Raw genomic sequence first — 14,158 nt, 5'->3', positions numbered from 1 at the left:
TTACTTAGGGACAGTTTCAGGACCTTGGTAAGAGATGGGTCCGGAAATTAACTCAGGATAGTGTCAGGACATTGGATATTGACGGCAGCAGGGCCTTAGTTAGGGACAGTGTCAAGGCCTTAGTTAGTACTAGCATCTGGGCCTCTGTTAGGTACAGTGTCAGGGCCTGAGTTAGGAATAGTGTTAGGGCCTTAGTTAGGGACAGTGTCACGGCCTTGGGACTAAATTCAGGGCCTGAGGTAGTCACAGCATAAGGGCTTTAGTTAGCATAAGAGGCAGGACATTTGCTAGGGACAGGGTTAGGGTAAAGTTTAGGGATCGTGTCAGGAAATGACCTAGGGATAGTGTCAAGAGCTTAGTTACAGTATCAGGGCCTTATTTAGGACCAGTGTCAGGGCTTCAGGTAAGGACAGCGTCAGTGCCTGACTCTGGAGAGCGACAGGGCCTGAGTGAGGCCTAGCGTCAGGCCCTTAGCTGGGGACACTGTCAGGGCATGATGTAGGACCAGCATCAAGGCCTTTGTTGCATCAGCATTAGGGTCTTAGTTACAGACATGATCAGGGCCTGAGTTAGTCACAGCGTCAAGGCCTCAGTTAGGCATAGCTTCAGGGCCTGAGTTAGGCACAGCCTCAGGTCTTCACTTAGGACAGCGACAGGGCTTTCTTAGGGACGGTGTCAGGACCTTGGTTAGAGTTGGGTCAGGATATTAGCTCAGGATAGTGTCCGGATTTTAGTTATTGCCGGCAGCAGGGCTTATATTAGAGATAGATTCCGGGCCTTAGTTAGAGATAGTGTCAGGGCCTTAGTTAGGACTAGTCTGGGCCTTAGTTAGGGAGAGCATTACGGCTTCAGTTGGGATAAGAAGCAGGACGTTAGCTCCAGACACAGTCAGGTTCAAGGCCAGGGAAAGTGTCAGGAAATGAGCGAGGGATAGCGTGAAAGCCTTAGTTATTGAGAGCATGAGGGCCTTAGTTAGGACCAGCGTCAGGGCCTTAGTTAGGACCAGTGTCAGGGCTTCATGTACGGACAGCGTCAGAGCCTAACTAAGGTACGGCAACAGGGCCTACGTGAGGCCTATCTTTAGGGCCTGAGTTAGGGACAGTGTCAGGGCACGACTTAGGAGCAGCATAAGGGCCTCTGTAGGATCAGCATTAGGTTCTTCGTTAAAGACATTATCAGGGCCTCTGTTATGGACAGCCTCAGGGCCTCGCTTAGGGACAGTGTCAGGGGCTTAGTTTGGGACAGTTTCAGGAACTTGGTAAGATCAGGGTCAGGGTATTAGCTCAGGATAATATCAGGACTTAAATATTGATGGCAGCAGGGCCTTAGTTAGAGACAGTGTCAGGGCCTGAGTTAGGATTTGCATCAGAGCCTTTGTTAGGTACAGTGTCAGGGACTGAGTTAGGAGTAGTGTAAGGGCCTTAGTTAGGCTTGAGACTCCAGGGCCTTCTCTGAGTTCCAAAGGGCAGATTCGAATAGTTGCTAATCAGGGAAGGGAGGGGATGCAGAGACAAGGGAGGAAGAGTCAAGGAACAGTAGTGCAGCCTTGGGGCAGGATCCTGGTTTTGCCTCAAGGGATACACTTAAGAGTATCTTTGGGCTCTTTACCAATCTAAAACCGCAACAAAATAGAAGATTTTCGTGTTCTTCATTCCAGAGAAGCTCATCAAGAGACCATCTGAGGCCAGATTAAAGTGAGTTAAGGCCCTGTGCACACACTAATCCTTAGGATCAACTGTGTCCTTAAACCATTTCTGTAAAACTCCTCACCAGATTCTCCTGCATTGGGACGCACGGTTTTTGAGGGCACGAGTTTTCTGTGTCCCCCTTTGGCTGTCAAAGCAGTAAAGCTATTCTTTTCTACTTCCTCCAAACCTCTCTGAGATTCGATTTGGCACTGGTGCACAGAGGCCGAGTGTTCGACATCAAATTTAGTACCCAGTGTGGGGCTGACTTGGGGATGGCCCCTGTGGGTCCCCTGACTTGATTGGACACTGAGATTTTCTCCACGCCAGACTCTGTTGAGAGAGTGTAGGGTTGGAGAATTCCTTTAGAGGCCAGACCACGTGGGACCCTTGCCTGGAAAGGCCGAGCCCCAGTCATCCCAGCAGTTAGAACTGTGGGGCAGGAGTAGATGGTGGAAGAGGGACCACCCTAGCAGCTGCCGAGGCCGTCTTTGCCTTGAGGACATTCCTCTCTTCCTCCTGCCTGGACTGCCCTGAATGTCCTACTCCAAGGGATTATTTTGGGGAACCAGAAAAATAGCATTTGGGATGTTGCAGCACCTCAGCCAGCATGTGGTAACTCCCCTGGCATGCAGTCTGAGGTCCTTTTAGCCCTGTACATTTGGGGGAACCTTGGTTCCCATTTGGGTGACTTTTCATTCCAGGAAATCTCATTTGGAAGGTGCACCACTTGGACAGGTCACAGGCTAAGTTGAGACTTGGAAGCTGATTTGAGTCTTGTGCTGTTTGGTTTTTGGTTTCTGTTTGGTTTCTGGTTCCTTTGGTTTGAGGCTTCCGTTGGTGGTTAGGATTTTGTTTTGTTCTTAGTCTGCATTTGAGTGTTCTATGGTTCAAACATAAGAAGTGCTTCTTCTTCAGTTCCATCTGATAGCCAATGGGCAAAATCCTGGCAGACTGGTCAACCTATAGTTGTAAACCTAAGACTAAGAAAAGAATGAAATTCTATTGTAATTTTGTCTGGCCAGTGTATGGATACGTTCTTGAAAAATGCAGAAAGGTGGTCTTTGAATGGTAGCCTAAATGACTATACTATCCTTCAGCTAGTTATTTTGTCACAGGAAGAGAAAGACAGAAGAAGTTCTATATGTTCAAGCATTTATGAAGCTACGTAATAAAGAAAGTGAGCAGCTAGGTAACAGGCTGATGGTACAAAGAGAAAAGAAAGTCACTTTGTACTAGAGCTAGTTGTGTCTGAATGTGGAAAAAAATAAGGGGCGACATAAGATGGATACAGAAGTGATGAACATTTGTGAAAAGGGAACACTGAGGAAAGAGTTGTGCATGACCGGGATTTTCTAAGATGGATTTTGTTGGAAGTGGGTTAGGGCAAGCCTGGATTTGGTTTCTCCCTCCAAAGTTTTCTTGGAATGCTGCTTTTGATTGTGGACAGCTTGTGAGTTTCTTTGCCTGTGTCTGTGATCTGTATTTTTGTTTGAAATCTCTACTTTGGTTCAGTGAATAAGTGTTGTTTGGCCAATTCTAACAGTTCTTTTGATCTCCAGCTAACTTGGAGATGCTTTAGAGGGCCCTTGAGCCATCTCAGAGAGAAATGTTTGATTAGTATGTTAAATTACATGGAATTCCTAAAAATCTAGTATGTCCTGGTAAAATTTGATCAGTCATAATTCTAGTTATTTTTAAATGTTGTATGTAACAGCAATAATGGTTTCTTTTGTCATTTACATTGTGATCAAATGTTTAACCGTGACGTTTTAAGTCTTTATGTGATTTATAGATAGTTACTGTTGTGCTCTAACACTTTGCAAAACTGCTCCATCTTCAAGAAGATCTATGTGAAGGACCTTTTGGCAAGCACAGGTCTCTGATAAATTTCATATCATAATGCCAAACTGGGTAAGAAATGAAAAATCTTAATGGAGAATCGGATGGCTTCATAAAAAGTTAACAAAAGGATTGGTTACTGAGTGAACTGGTGAATATGGTTATAATGTTTTTGTTTTTTTGTTACTGGCTTTGATCTGTGTTTCCCAGACACAGGGAAGTCCTTCACCTGAAGCTACTTAGGACTTGGAGCAATTGGGTAAATGACACCTCTGTACTGAAGTGTGTATTTATGAAAGTTACTGTGTTGGCTTCATTTTGCCCTGATGTTTAAGAGGAAAGGAAAATTACCTAGTGAAGTTACCAGAATGTAATTACTCATGATGTATCACTGTTTGCTTTAGGTCTACTGCTAAAAGCACATGTACAATGCTTGTGTGACAATTGGGTATGAATAATAAAATGTATGGCCTATATAAAGCGTTTTCTCATTAACATACCTCTGAGCATGTTCACGATACCTGATCAGTATTCCCCCAATGTGGATTAACTAGGCAAATATAAAGGTGGCCTAGTGCTGAGGGCCATGATCTACACCTGGGCCAAACAGCTGAATCATTCTGGCACTGATGGATTGACATTTTGATCATCAGTGCTTTCTATTGAAAGACTTGTAATCAAAAGGGAAAAAAACTCTTCACGTATTGAGGTGTGAGCAAGTCACTCCGGCTTCTACATGGTTTAACTTAAATTTTACTGACCAAAGTGGCCTGTTTTTTGGCCTTTTGGATATGAATTGTACATCTGCTTTGGCATTGAGGAGGGGAATGCATTTGACAGTCAAAAAGTAACTATGGTTCAGACATCCAAGATAAACCTAAGTAACCATTGTAGATGTGATTTAGATGCATTCCTGTGGTTTTTTTTTTTTGTTTTTAAGTTTTTTTTGGATGTGGACCATTTTTTAAGTCTATTGAATTTGTTACAATATTGTTTCTGTTTCATCTCTTGGTTTTTAGGCCACGAGGCATGTGGGATCTTAGCTTCCTACCCAGGGATCAAACCGGCACCCCCTGCGTTGGAAGGCAAAGTCTTAACCACTGAACCACCAGGTAAGTCCCCGCGTTCCTGTATTGTTGAAATTGAATTTCTGAGCTATATCAGACTCAGGATGCCACTAGCCATTCTCAAAACAATGTCTGCTGGTAGCTGCAACCGTACGTTTTCAAGGACTCCTGTCTTAACGATTAAATTTCAAACAATGACGTTAGATCAGATACTAATAGAAAGATGAGACATATATGTAGTGGTCAATAGCTCCTGTTATGGATACATGAATACTACATCAGAAGTTAAAACCTACTTAGGTAGAATTAGACAACTGGCTGCAAAGTCTCTCTGAAGTGCCAGTTCCAGACCAGGTTTCAGACTTATTCTCCTGAATTCCTAAGGGAATGAGATCTATTTTTACTATTAAAATTTCAGTTGTTACCCCTCCTATTTTAACTGGATTGGTTACACCAAAATGGGGGACCAAGGGACTGAGATCTTAATCATACGAGTCTCAGGTACAGGACTTGGAACTCAAATATTTCTAACTTGGTATCCATTTCCCTAGGTTTAGTCAGGACTGTGCCCCATTTCAGCAAGAAGTAGCCAGAGCAGTCATCACCCTGTTCCTTGAAGGATGTGGGGAAAGATAAAAGTGAAGTGGCGATTAAAACCGAGTCCCCTGAAAACCGAGTTCCTGTGCCAAGTTTATGATTAATGTCTCAGTCTGAAATGATTATTCCTTTTCTTGTCAAAAGTCTGTTCTCCTCAAGATTGAGGAGTATCCAGAAGAGGAGGAGTGAAACTGAGAGGGACTCTGTGGTCTCCTAGGCACAGAAGCCTTTCTGTGTGCCTCCTAACTTGTTTGTAGGGAATAGACTAGAGACTCCAGGACCTTCCCTGAGTTCCAAAGGGCAAATTCGAACAGTTGCTAATCAGGGAAGTGAGGGGATGCAGAGACAGGGAAGAAGAGTCAAGAAACAATAGTGCAGCCTTGTGGCAGGGTCCTGGTTCTGCCTCAAGGGATACACATAACAATATCTTTGAGCTCCTTAAAGAACTAAAACCCCCAACAAGTGGAAGATGTTAGCATTCTTCATTCCAGAGGAGCTCATCAAGAAACTTATCTGAGACCAGATTAAAGGAGTGCAGGCCCTGCATACACACTGATCCTTATGAGCAACCACACCCTTGAACCATCGCTCTGAAACACCAAATCCTCCCGCATTGGGACACACAGCTGTTGAGGGCACGAGCCTGCTGTGTCCTCTGTTAGCTGGCAGAGTGATAAAAATAATCTTTTCTATTTTTCCAAAACACTGTTCTCAAGATTTGATTCAGAACCGGTGCAGAGAGGCTGATTATTCAGTATCAGTTAGGTACAGAGTCAGGCAGTTAGTTAGAAACAGTGTCAGGTCTTTAGTTATGGAAAGCCTCAGGGACTTAGGGAGGGAGAGACCAAGATATAACAGACAGCATCAGATCCTGAGCTGGGGAGAGTGTCAGGGCATGACGTAGGACCAGCATCAGGACTGTAGTTAGGATCAGCATCACGGTCTTAGTTAAAGTTATTGCCAGGACCTGAGTTAGGCAAAGTGTCAGGGCCTGAGTTAGGGACAGCTTCAGGGCCTGAGTTAGGGACAGAGTCAGGACCTGAGTTAGGGACAATGTCAGGGACTGAGTGAGGCCTAGCGTCAGGGTCTTAGCTAGGATCAGCATCAGGGCCTTAGTTAAAGACATTATCAGGGCCTGAGTTAGGTACAGCAACAGGGCTTCAAGGGGACAGCCTCAGGGCCACACTTTGGGACGGCATCAGGACTTTAGTAGGGACAGTGTGAGGACCATGGTAAGAGATGGATCAAGATACTAGCTCAGGATAGTGTCAGCACATTAGTTATTGACGGCAGCAAGGCTGACGTTAGGGACAGCTTCAGGGCCTTAGTTAGGGACAGCGTCAGAACCTGAGTTAGACCAAACATCAGGGCCTAAGGTAAGACTAGGGTCAGGGCCTTTGTTAGGGACAATGTCAGGGCCAGAGTTAGGTCTAGCATGAGGGCCTGAGTTAGGCTGGGCATCAGGGCCTTAGTTAGGGACAGCCTCAGGGCCTCACTTAGGGACAGTGTCAGGGCTTACTTAGGGACAGTGTCAGTACATTGGTAGGAGATAGGTCAGGATGTTAGCTCAGGATAGAGTCAGGACTTTAGTTATCGACAGCAGCAGGGCCTTAGTTAGGGACAGTGTCAGGGCGTTAGTTTCGACTAACGTCGAGCCTTTGTTAGGTATAATGTCAGGGCCTGAGTTAGGAGTAGTGTCAGGGCCTTAGTTAGGGACAGTGTGAGGGCCTGAGTTAGGACAAGCATCCAGGCCGTAGTTAGGGACAGTGTCAGGGCCTTGGGACTAATTTCAGGGCCTTAGTTAGGGAGAGCATCAGGGCTTTAGCTAGCATAAGAGGCAAGACATTAGCTAGGGACAGGGTTAGGTTAAGGTCTAGGAATAGTGTCAGGAAATGAGCTAGGGATAGTGTCAAGACCTTACTTACAGAGAGTATCAGGGCCTTACTTAGGGCTAGTGTCAGGGCTTCAGGTAGGGACAGCGTCAGAGCCTGACCTAGGGAGAGCGACGGAGCCTGAGTAAGACCTAGCGTCAGGGCCTTAGCTAGGGACAGTGTCAGGGCATGACTTAGGAAGAGCATCAGGGTCTCAAAGACATTTTGAGGGTCTGAGTTAGGTACAGCGTCTGGGCCTGAGTTAGGGACAGACTCAGGGCTTCACTTAGGGACAGAATCAGGGCTTACATAGGGACAGTGTCAGGACCTTGGTTAGAGATGGGTCAGGATGTTAGCTCAGGATAGTGTCAGGTCTTTAGTTATTGCTGGCCGCAGGGTCTATATTAGGGACAGCTTCCGGGCCTTAGTTAGAGACAGTGTCACGGCCTTAGTTAGGACTAGTCAGGGCCTTAGTTAGGCAGAACAATAGGGCTTCAGTTAGGATGGGAGGCAGGACATTAGCTAGGGACAGGATGAGGTTAAGGTCTAGGGATAGTGTCAGGAAATGACCGAGGGATAGTGTCAAGACCTTACTGACAGTATCAGGGCCTTATTTAGGACCAACGTCAGGGCTTCGGGTAGGGACAATGTCAGAGCCTGACTTAGGGAGAGCGACAGGGCCTGAGTGAGGCCGAGCATCAGGGACTTAGCTAGGGACAGTATCGGCATGACTTACGAGTAGCATCAGGGCCTTCGTAGGATCAGCATTAGGTTCTTAGTTAGGATAAGAGGCAGGACACTAGCTAGGGACAGAGCCAAGTTACGGGCTAGGGATAGTGTGAAGACCTTAGTTATTGAGAGCATCAGGGCCTTATATAGGAACAGCGTCATGGCCTTATTCAGGACCAGTGTCAGGGCTTGATGTAGGGACAGCTTCAGAGACTGACTAAGGTACAGCGACAGGGAATACCTGAGGACTCTCTCAGTTAGCACCTGAGTTAGGGACTGTGTCAGGGCAGGACTTAGGAGGAGCATAACGGCCTCGTTAGGATCAGCATCAGGGTCTTTGTTAAAGACATTATTAGGGCTTCTGTTAGAGACAACCTCAGGGCTTTACTTAGGGAGAGCGTCCGGGCTTATTTAGGGACAATTTCAGGAACTTGGTAAGAGATGGGTCCAGAAATTAGCTCAGGATAGTGTCAGGACTTTAGATATTGACAGCAGCATGGCCTTAGTTAGGGACAGTGTCAGGAGCTTAGTTAGGACTAGCATCAGAGCCTTTGCTAGGTACAGTGTGAGGGACTGAGTTAGGAGTAGTGTCAGGGCCTTAGTTAGGGACAGTGTCATGGTCTGAGTTAGGTGTAGTGTCAGGGCCTTAGTTAGGTATAGGGTCAGGGCCTTAGTTAGGACTAGTCAGGGCCTTAGTTAGGGAGAGCATTAGGGATTCAGGGAGAATAAGGGGCAGGACATTTGCTCGGGACAGAGTCAGCTTCCAGGCCAGGGACAGTGTCAGGAAATGAGTTACGGATAGCGTGAATACCTTAGTTATTGAGAGCATCAGGGACATAGTTAGAACCAGCGTCAGGGCCTTAATCAGGACCAGTGTCAAGGCTAGATGTAGGGATAGCATCAGAGCCTAACTAAGGTACAGCAACAGGGCCTAAGTGAGGCCTATCTTTAGGGCCTGAGTTAGGGACAGTGTCAGGGCATGACCTAGGAGCAGCATAAAGGCCTCTGTAGGATCAGCATTAGGGTCTTCGGTAAAGACATTCTCAGGGCCTCTGTTAGGGACAGCCTCAGGGTCTCACTTAGGGACAGGGGCTTAGTTTGGTACAGTTTCAGGACCTTGGTAAGATCAGGGTCAGGGTATTAGCTCAGGATAATGTCAGGACTTAAATATTGACGGCAGCAGGGCCTTAGTTAGAGACAGTGTCAGGGCCTGAGTTAGGATTTGCATCAGAGCCTTTGTTAGGTACAGTGTCAGGGACTGAGTTAGGAGTAGTGTAAGGGCCTTAGTTAGGCTTGAGACTCCAGGACCTTCCCTGAGTTCCAAAGGGCAGATTCGAATAGTTGCTAATCAGGGAAGGGAGGGGATGCAGAGACAAGGGAGGAAGAGTCAAGAAACAGTAGTGCAGCCTTGGGGCAGGATCCTGGTTTTGCCTCAAGGGATACACTTAAGAGTATCTTTGGGCGCTTTACCAACCTAAAACCCCCACAAAATAGAAGATTTTCGTGTTCTTCATTCCAGAGAAGCTCATCAAGAGACCATCTGAGGCCAGATTAAAGTGAGTTAAGGCCCTGTGCACACACTAATCCTTAGGATCGACTGTGTCCTTAAACCATTTCTGTAAAACTCCTCACCAGATCCTCCTGCATTGGGACGCACGGTTTTTGAGGGCATGAGTTTTCTGTCTCCCCCTTTGGCTGCCAAAGCAGTAAAGCTATTCTTTTCTACTTCCTCCAAACCTCTCTCTCTGAGATTCGATTTGGCACTGGTGCACAGAGGTCGAGTTTTCGACATCAAATTTAGTACCCAGTGTGGGACTGACTTGGGGATGGCCCCTGTGGGTCCCCTGACTTGATTGGACACTGAGATTTTCTCCACGCCAGCCTCTTTCGAGAGAGTGTAGGGTTGGAGAATTCCTTTAGAGGCCAGACCACGTGGGACCCTTGCCTGGAAAGGCCAAGCCCCAGTCATCCCAGCAGTTAAAACTCTGGGGCAGGAGTAGATGGTGGAAGAGGGACCACCCTAGCAGCTGCCGAGGCCGTCTTTGCCTTGAGGACATTCCTCTCTTCCTCCTGCCTGGACTGCCCCGAATGTCCTACTCCAAGGGATTATTTTGGGGAACCAGAAAAATAGCATTTGGGATGTTGCAGCACCTCAGCCAGCATGTGGTAACTCCCCTGGAAGGCACTCTGAGGTCCTTTTAGCCCTGTACATTTGGGGGAACCTTGGTTCCCATTTGGGTGACTTTTCATTCCAGGAAATCTCATTTGGAAGGTGCACCACTTGGACAGAGGTCACAGGCTAAGTTGAGACTTGGAAGCTGATTTGAGTCTTGTGCTGTTTGGTTTTTGGTTTCTGTTTGGTTTCTGGTTCCTTTGGTTTGAGGCTTCCATTGGTGGTTAGGATTTTGTTTGTTCTTAGCCCGCATTTGAGTGTTCTATGGTTCAGACATAAGAAGTGCTTCTTCTTCAGTTCCATCTGATAGCCAATGGGCAAAATCCTGGCAGACTGGTCAACCTATAGTTGTAAACCTAAGACTAAGAAAAGAATGAAATTCTATTGTAATTTTGTCTGGCCAGTGTATGGATACATTCTTGAAAAATGCAGAAAGGTGGTCTTTGAATGGTAGCCTAAATGACTATACTATCCTTCAGCTAGTTATTTTGACACAGGAAGAGAAAGACAGAAGTTCTGTATGTTCAAGCATTTATGAAGCTATGTAATAAAGAAAGTGAGCAGCTAGGTAACAGGCTGATGGTACAAAGAGAAAAGAAAGTCACTTTGCACTAGAGCTGGTTGTGTCTAAATGTGGAAAAAAATAAGGGGCAACATAAGATGGATACAGAAGTGATGAACATTTGTGAAAAGGGAACACTGAGGAAAGAGTTGTGCATGACCGGGATTTTCTAAGATGGATTTTGTTGGAAGTGGGTTAGGGCAAGCCTGGATTTGGTTTCTCCCTCCAAAGTTTTCTTGGAATGCTGTTTTTGATTGTGGACAGCTTGTGAGTTTCTTTGCCTGTGTCTGTGATCTGTATTTTTGTTTGAAATCTCTTTACTTTGGTTCAGTGAATGAGTGTTGTTTGGCCAATTCTAACAGTTCTTTTGATCTCCAGCTAACTTGAAGATGCTTTAGAAGGCCCTTGAGCCATCTCAGAGAGAAATGTTTGATTAGTATGTTAAATTACATGGAATTCCTAAAAATCTAGTATGTCCTGGTAAAATTTGATCAGTCATAATTCTAGTTATTTTTAAATGTTGTACGTCACAGCAATAATGGTTTCTTTTGTCATTTACATTGTGATCAAATGTTTAACCATGACCTTTTAAGTCTTTATGTGATTTATAGATAGTTACTGTTGTGCTCTAACACTTTGCAAAACTGCTCCATCTTCAAGAAGATCTATGTGAAGGACCTTTTGGCAAGCACAGGTCTCTGATAAATTTCATATCATAATGCCAAACTGGGTAAGAAATGAAAAATCTTAATGGAGAATCGGATGGCTTCATAAAAAGTTAACAAAAGGATTGGTTACTGAGTGAACTGGTGAATATGGTTATAATGTTTTTGTTTTTTTGTTACTGGCTTTGATCTGTGTTTCCCAGACACAGGGAAGTCCTTCACCTGAAGCTACTTAGGACTTGGAGCAATTGGGTAAATGACACCTCTGTACTGAAGTGTGTATTTATGAAAGTTACTGTGTTGGCTTCATTTTGCCCTGATGTTTAAGAGGAAAGGAAAATTACCTAGTGAAGTTATCAGAATGTAATTACTCATGATGTATCACTGTTTGCTTTAGGTCTACTGCTAAAAGCACATGTCCAATGCATCAGAGCCTTTGTTAGGTATCATGTCAGGGCCTGAGTTAGGAGTAATGTCAAGAACTTAGTTCGGAACAGTGTCAGGGCCTTAGTTACACCTAGCATCAGAGCCTTCGTTAGGTATCCTGTCAGTGCCTGGGATAGGAGTAGTGTCAGGGCCTTAGTTAGGGCCAGTGTCAGGGCCTGAGTTAGGTGTAGTGTCAAGGCCTTAGTTATGACAGTGTCAGGGCCATAGTTAGAACTAGCATCATAGCCTTTGTTATATATTGTATCACGGCCTGAGTTAGGAGTAGTGTCAGAGCCTTAGTAAGGAACAGTGTCAGGGCCTTAGTTAGGACCAGCATCAGAGTCTATGTCAGGAATCGTGTCAGAGCCTCAGTTAGGAGTAGTGTCAGGGCCTTAGTTAGGGACAGTGTCGGGGCCTGAGTTAGGTGTAGTGTCAGGGCCTTTGTTAGGGACAGTGTCAGTGCCTGAGCTAGGTGGAGTGTCAGGGCCTTAGTTAGGGACAGTGTCAGGGCCTTGGGTAGGACTAGCATCAGAGCCTTTGTTAGGAACAGTGTTAGGGTCTTAGTTAGGATTAGTGTCAGGTCCTTCTGTTAGGTACAGTGTCAGGTCCTGAGTTAGGAATAGGGGTAGGGCCATAGTTAGGGACAGTATCAGGCACTGACTTAGGACGAGCATCTAGACCTTAGTTAGAGACAGTATCACGTCCTTGGGACTAAATTCAGGGCCTGAGTTAGGCACAGCATAAAGGCTTTAGTTAGCATAAGAGGCAGGAGGTTAGCTAGGGACAGGGTCAGGTTAACATGTAGGGATAGTGTCAGGAAGTAACCTAGGGATAGGGTCAAGACCTCAGTTACTGAGAGTATCAGGGCCTTCTTTAGAACCAGTGTCAGGGCTTCAGGTAGGGACAGCATCAGAGGCTGACTTAGGGAGAGAGACAGGGCCTGAGTGAAGCCTAACGTCAGGGCATTAGCTAGGGACATTTTCAGGGCATGAATTAGAAGCAGCATCAGGGCATTTGTAGGATCAGCATTAGGGTCTTAGTTAAAGACATGACCAGGGCCTGAGTTAGGAGTAGTTTCAGGGCCTTAGTTAAGGACAGTGTCAGGGCCTTAGTTAGGACTAGCATCAGAACCTTTCTTAGCTATTGTATCAGGGACTGAGTTAGGGACAGGTTCGTGGCTTTCGTTAGGACTCGGTTTAGGGATAGGGTTAGAGTTTGGGTTTTACGGATGGGGCTAGGGATAGGGTTAAGTATTAGGGGTTAGGGTTTAGGGTTTAGGGTTTAAGGTTAAGGGGAGGGGGAGGGTTAGTGTTAGAGAGTTAGGGTTACATTTCCAGAGCACTCGAACAGCATCAAGACCACATTTCTAGACAGTCCAACGTGCCATAGAAGTCTTCGTCATGGCCCCCGTCTGAGCTGCCATGAGAAAACACTCTGCGTAGAATTCTTCGAAGGCCTCGTACCTGAAGTCACTCTGCTCGAGGAGAAAGTCAGCATCCTACCATGCTGTGGCGCTAACGGGACACTCAGCGTGAGCACTTGCCGAAAGGTAAGGCCTTGAATTGCCGTGCAGAAGCGGAGGCGTGCAGCAGTTTTCAGGAGGCTGTAGCCACTGCTCTGCATTAGTTTATTTATTTATTTATTTGTTTATCTATCTGTCTATCTATCTATTTATTTATTTATTTAATATATCATTTTTTTTTTACTGTGTTGGGTCCTCGTTGCTGCATGTGAGCTTTCTCTAGTTGAAGCGAGCGGGGGCTACTCTTCGTTGCGGTTCGCGGACTTCTCATTGCGGTGACTCCTCTTGTTGTGGAGCACAGGCTCTAGGCACGTGGACTTCATTAGTTCTGGCATGCGGGCTCAGTCATTGTGGCTGCCGGGCTCTAGAGCGCAGGCTCAGTCGTTGTGGTTCACGGGCTTAGGTGCTCCGCAGCATGTGAGATCTTGGTGGACCAGGGCTCGAACCCATGTCCCCTGCATCGGCAGGTGGATTCCCAAACATTGCACCACAAGGGAAGCCCCTGCTCTGCATTATTTTAATGTCAGTATGCTTTGCAGGACATCTAGGAGCGTCGCGTGGGCACCCTATTTCCTGCAAGAACACTGAGTACCCCCAGGCCCCCATGGGCCCGCTAAGCCACATCCAGGCCCATAGCCCTTCGGAGCCACTCTGTGTATGCCGAGTGTAGGGCAACACACTGCACTCCTTCTTGGGACAGCTTGATTTCCCCAGCACTCGAACAGGTCCACGAACAACGTTCTAGCAGGTCCAACGTGCCGTGCAAGTCTGGCTCATTGCCCAAGTTTGAGCTGCACTGAGAAAAACCCTCGGCTTCGTATTCCATCTGGGAGTCCCTGCCTGAAGTCACCCTGCCTCCAAGAGAAAGTCGGCTTGCGTTCCGACTGCAATTAAAGCCCAGTTCCTCGGCTAACACTTCAGGCTTTTAAAGAGCCACGGGCCCGGAGGCCTAGCTGGGGCGTTCCTTCGTTGAGGCAGTTCGCTATTTGCAGAACACCCTGCTTCGAGGAGTTGATTCA

Source organism: Balaenoptera physalus, assembly GCF_965194825.1.
Source record: "Balaenoptera physalus genome assembly, chromosome: 3".
Taxonomy (NCBI): Eukaryota; Metazoa; Chordata; class Mammalia; order Artiodactyla; family Balaenopteridae; genus Balaenoptera; species Balaenoptera physalus.
Note: the sequence above shows the minus strand (reverse complement) of the source record.